Source organism: Mus caroli, chromosome 7, assembly GCF_900094665.2.
Source record: "Mus caroli chromosome 7, CAROLI_EIJ_v1.1, whole genome shotgun sequence".
Taxonomy (NCBI): domain Eukaryota; kingdom Metazoa; phylum Chordata; class Mammalia; order Rodentia; family Muridae; genus Mus; species Mus caroli.
This window is the reverse complement of record NC_034576.1, coordinates 70,019,303-70,025,302: the sequence shown is the minus strand read 5'-3', so window position 1 is coordinate 70,025,302 and position 6,000 is coordinate 70,019,303. Positions and strand designations below refer to the sequence as shown.

At 39.4% G+C, this 6,000-nt stretch overlaps 1 protein-coding gene across 5 annotated transcripts in view; it reads left to right on the top strand.

Moving 5' to 3' along the window:
* Mef2a (myocyte enhancer factor 2A) overlaps nt 1-6,000 on the top strand; it is a 123,027-nt gene that overhangs the window by 49,179 nt on the left and 67,848 nt on the right. The window contains exon 3 of one of the 5 annotated variants that reach the window (XM_029479490.1): nt 2,547-2,628. The exons of the other annotated variants lie outside the window; for them this stretch is intronic. The gene's annotated coding sequence lies outside the window, so the exon portion shown is untranslated. The remainder of the gene's footprint in view (nt 1-2,546; nt 2,629-6,000) is intronic. 5 annotated transcript variants of the gene reach the window in all.

Sequence of the window (6,000 nt, the reverse complement as noted above, 5' to 3'; positions counted from 1 at the left end):
TTGGTAACAAGCACTTTTACTCACTGGGCCATCTCACTGGTTCCTGTTTTCTCCCTCCCTCCCTCCCTCCCTCTCCTATTGTAAATAGTACTCCCATGAATACATGAATATTGATGTGCATATTGTGAGTATGTACTCTAAATGCTTTAATTTACATATCTAGAAGTAAAATTGTTGGCTCAAATTCTACTTCTTTTCTTGAGAATGCATATTTCATACCTTTTTACTACAGCGGCTGCTGTATTTTGTGTTCTCATAAATTATACAAGGGTTTCAGTTATATAGCCATGCTAGTATTTCCTTTTTATATATTAAAAAGTAATAGTGATTTGGGGTTGGCAAAATGGCTGGGTGAGTAAAAGCACTTTCTACCAAGCCTGATGACTTGAGTTTGATCCCCAGAGCCCACATGATGGATCTTCACACTCAATCCATAATCCATGACATACCCCTCTCTCCCTTGTCCCTAGTGATAAAGTGTAAATAGTCTTCTGATTGTGTGGAGAGGTTTGCATTTGCATTTGTCTAACAATTAGTTATGTTCAACTTTTTTTCATATGTTTATTGATCAGTTTTTCATTTTCATTTTATTTTATCATTTTTACAGTCCAGCCCTTCCCTCTCCTTCTTGGTCCCCCCCTCCCACAGTTCCTTATTCCATTTCTCCTCCTCTCCCATTTCCAAGAGGATGTCCTCCAGTTAGTTGATAATGCTAGTCTTCCAATGGGCTCACCCTCCTCCTCAGCTTCTTTCAGCCTTTCCCTAATTCAACCACAGGAGTCCTTAACTTTGAAGTCCAATGGTTGGGTGTAAGTATCTGCCTCTGTCTCAGTCAGCTGCTTGTTAGGCCTCATGTTGGGAGGGCAGCCATGCTAAGCTCCTGTCTGTAAGCACACCATAGCATCAGTAATAGTGTCAGGCCTTGGAGCCTTCTCTTGAGATGTATCTCAAGTTGGGCCCAGCCACTGAACCACCTTTCCCTCAGTCTCGTCTCCATTTTTGTTCCTGCAGTTCTTTTAGACAGGAACAATTCTGGGTCAGAGTTTTTGACTGTGGGATGGCAACCCCATCCCTCCACTTGACTCATTGTCTTTCTACTGGAGGTGGACTCTACAAGGTCCTTCTCCCCACTGTTGGGCATTTCATCTAAAGTCCCTCCCTTTGAGTCCTGAGAGTCTTTCACCTCCCAGGTCTCTGGTACTTTCTAGAGGACCCACCCATCTCCCTCCCCTGAGGTTGCATATTTCCATTCATTCTACTGTCTTCCCCCCACCCCATACCCTATCATGTTCCCCTTTTCCCCACCCCATCTTGTCTTCCACCCAAGTCTCTCCCTCCCTCTGCCTCCCATGATATTTTCTTTTGTCCCTCCCAAGTGGGATTGAAGGATCCTCATTTGGGCCTTTCTGCTTGTTAACTTTCTTGAGTTTTGTGGACTGTATCCTAGATGTTCTGTACATTTTTGGCTAATATCCACTTATTAGTGGGTACATACCATGCATGTTCTTTTGGGTCTGAGAATCTCACTCAGGGTGATATTTTCTAGTTCCATCAATTTGCCTGCAAAACTCAGGATATCCTCGTTCTTAATAGCTGAGTAGTACTCCACTGTGTAAATGTACCACATTTTATATATCCATTCCTCTCTAGAGGGACATGTGGGTTGTTTCCAGCTTCTGGCTATTACAAATAAGGCCCCTATGAACATAGTGGAGCATGTGTCCCTGTGGTATGGTGGGGCATCTTTTGGGTATATACCCAAGAATGGTATAGCTGGGTCTTCAGGTAGATTCATTTCCAATTTTTTGAGGAACCTCCAGATTGATTTCCAGAGTGGTTGTACCAGTTTGCAATCCCACCAGCAATGGAGGAGTGTTCCTTTCTCCATATCCTCTTTTTTCATCTTTTAAGAAATACTCTTCCATGCCCCCCCCCCCCCAACTTAACCCCAAGACAGAATCTCTTTCTGTAACCCAAGCTGGCTTGAAACCCAGAACTGTCTGTCCTCAACTTGCAGTGTTCTTTCTGCCTTAGCCTCCCAAGAGCTGCAGGATTTCATATATGATCCACCATTCTTGGTTTTCCTTTGCCCACAGTTGATTTGCTCCTTTTACCATTTGAGTTTCAGGAATTGAATTTAGGTCATCAAGCTTGGTGGCAAATGTCTTTATCTACTGAGACATCTTACTTGTCTTAACTTTTTCCCATTTTTAAGTTTAATCATTTTGCTGCTGGGTTTTAGTAGTTCTTTATATATTTTGGATATTATTTCCATGTCATATATGTAGTTATTGTTTTCCTTTATTTGGATTGCTCCTTTATTCTACTGATGGTGTCCATTGAAACATACTTATTTATTCCATATATATGGTATATATAATATGGAATATATGTAATATGAAATATATATGTGTGTGTGTATGTATATATATATATATGAATGAACATGGGCATGTGTTTGCATTTGTGTGAGTGCACATGGGTAATGTGCCTAAAGGTCTGAGGTTGTTTGACATCTAGTGTCTTCTTTGATCATTCTTTTTCAGTATTGAGCCAGGATCTGTTGCTGAATCCAGAGCATCTCTTGTGCACTGACTCTAGACAACTGTCATGTCTACCTAGCTTTGGGTAGGTTTTGAGAATACAAAATCCGGTTCATGTGGTTGTGTGGCAAGTACTTTACTCATTGAGAAATTTTTCTAGTCTACACATTTTTAACTTTAGTGAAGGCTAGTTTGTTGTTCTTCAGTCTAGTGTGGTTTTGCTGTTGTGGGTAAGAAATCACTGTCAGATCCAATTTCTTGAAGCCTTTTTCTGGCTCAAGAGTGTTACAGTTGGGCTTAGATCTCAGTTTCAGATTCATTCTGAGTTGGTGTTTGTATGTGACATGTGGTAGGCATCAACTGCACTTTTGTGGGTGTCTAGTTTCTCCACCATTTGTTTGAAAGAACTCCCTTTGATGTTGAATGATGATGGCACTTTTATTAAAAATTGTCCACTTATGTTTATTTCTAGGCCCTCTATCCTGTTTCATCAGTCTTCATGTCTTCCTCTATGCTTATGCAATGTTATTTCAATTTGTGACTTTAGCAAATTTTTAAATAATAAAAAGTGAATACTTCAGTTTTATTCCTTTTTTAATTAATTAATTTTTTTTACACTCCAGATTTTATTTCCCCTCTCCCCTGTCTACTGTTCCACGTCCCACACCTCCTCTCTACCCCCATGTCTCCATGAGAATGTCCTCACCCCCACCCTCTACCCCACCAGACCTTTAAACTCCCTGGGGCCTCCAGTCTCTTGAGGGTTAGGTGCATCTTTTCTGATTGAACACAGACCCAGCAGTCCTCTGCTGTATATGTGTTGGGGGCCTCATATCAGCTCATATCATATCAGCTGCCTGTTTGGTGGTCTAGTGTTTGAGAGATCTTGGGGGTCCAGATTAATTAAGACTGCTGATTCTCCTACAGGGTTGCTCTCCTCCTCAGCTGCTTTCAGCCTTCCCTAATTCAACCACAGGGGTCAGCAGCTTCTATACATTGGTTGGGTGCAAATAGTTGCATCTGACTATTTCAGCTGCTTATTGGGTCTTTTGGAGTGTGGCCATGCTGTCTCTTTTTTTTGCGAGCTCCGTAGCCTTAGTAATAGTATCAGACCTTGGGACCTCCCCTTGAGCTGGATCCTTCTTTGGGCCTGCCTCTGGAACTTCTTTTTCTCAGGCTCCTCTCCCTTTCCATCCCTGTAGTTCTTTCAGACATGAACAATTATGGGTGAGAGTTTTGACTGTGGAATGGCAACCCCCTCCCTCATTTGATGCCCTGTCTTCCTGCTAGAGGTGGGCTCTATAAGTTCCCTCTACTTCATCTAGGCATTTCATCTAGGGTCCCTCCCTTTGAGTCCTGAGAGTCTCTCACCTCCCAGGTCTCTGGTGCTTTCTGGAGGGTCCCCCAACCTCCTACCTCCTGATGTTGCCTGTTCCCATTCTTTCTGCTGTCCCTCAGGGTTTCAGTCCTTCTCTATCACTCAAAACCAACCAGATCAGGTCCCCTCCTCCCCCCATCCACTTTCCCTCCTAGGTCCCTCTCTCCCTTCCCACTTGTGATTACTTTCTTCGGTGTATTCCTTTGAGATTGAATATAAATTTCAGGATGACTTTTTCAAATGCTACAAAAAATAAGGATTTTGATAGAATTCCACTGTATTTGTAGATTTCTTTGGGTAGTATTGACATCATAATACATAAAATTTTACAATCGATGAGTTAATACTTGTGACTAGTGTTTTAAATTTTTAGTGTATTAATCTTTTATTTCCTTGATTAATATACCTTATTTCACATTAAGTATGTAGAAACGCAACAGATTTTATTGTATTAGTATTATATTCTGATACTTTGAATTTATTATAGTAACTTTCTTTTTTAAAGGAGTAGGTTTTTCTACTTATAATGCATGTTGTCTATCAACACTGATAAGTCACTTCCCCTTTTCTAGTTTAGACATTTCTATTTTTTCTAATTTCTATCTAGAACTTCCACTCTGCTGCAGAATAGAAATGGTAGAGAATGTACCTTCTCTTATTTCTGATATTACAGGAAAAGCTTTTAGTCTTCATCATTGAATATGACATTAACTGGAACTTTCATGCCTGGTTTGTTAGACATGTTGTTATAAAGGTAGCATGTCATGAAAACAATTTTATAGTTCTCATTCTTTAAAGTACGGACCCTTTAGATGTTTGATCCTTAGTGCACACACACACACACACACACGCACACACACATTGAAGTTAAATTTTTGTTAATTTCTGTGGTATCAGAATGTATTTATCCTTTGAAATTTGTTGATATTTTATGATCTAGTATTTAATCACTTTTGGCAAGTATTTTATATATAACTATGTAATTATAAAGATAGTATTTTCTGCAGTCAAAGGTACTGTGTTCTGTGTGTCAGTGAAATTGTTGATCTTACTGTGTCACATTCATTGTGAACTGCTTGTTCATGAGTCGCTGAGAATGCTCTGCTAAAATTAACTTACTGTAACTCGTTCAGACAGGCAGGTTGGCTTTATGTGCAGTCAAACTTCTATTTCTGATTTAGTTAGTTTGGAAAAAGCCCATTTGTATAGAAATAAAAATCAATACAGTTTAATACTGTATGAAAAACACATCCTCAATGCATTTGGTAGAATATTGGACTATCATGCAGACATTTTAAAGTCCCTATCCAGGGTAGTAAAAGAGAATGTGTCTCTAATGTTTCTGCAAATATGGAATTAGTAAAAGCTACCCTACTGCTGCTGGTGGAGGCATAAGCCTTTAATTCTAGCACTCTGGAGGCAGAAGCAGGTAGATCTCTGTGAGTTTGAGGCCAGCTTGGTCTAAAGAGTGAGTTAGTAAGTTGTCATTGTAGCAGGTGTTATAATTGTTTAAGTTAAAAAGTAAATGATGAACGTGGAAAGATTAGTAAGCAGGGATGCTCTAATGCCAGGAAGTGATGAACCCATTGCCTCAAAGCAGATTCACATTTTATATGACCCTGAATTTACATGATAAAGTTGAAGTTTTATAGCCATGTATATGTAATATTAAAGGTTTGGCCTCAAGAATTCACACATTAAAATTCACCCCTCCCCCAAATAGCTTATAGTTTCTTTTACCAAGGTGAATTTGTCTTGATTTTATCAAAAGGTGGTATTTCAACTGAATCTTAACAGATGAGGAGGTACTCATTCAATGGCCAGAGAAATAGTATTCACTTAAGTGTATAATAATGTAAAGTTTATATAGTAGTATCCTTGTGGACTAATGAATAGTATTAAAAATTTAGCTGTAGAGTAAATTAATTTAGAGGAATTTATAAGGACAATTTGGGGCTACTCATATTCGTTATCTTTTGCATTGAGGGCATCAGGAGCCATAAAGAATATTGTATGTTGTTGACAGTATACAACAGAAATCTTATCCCAATCCTTGTCCCTTTACTGGGTGACCTTTGG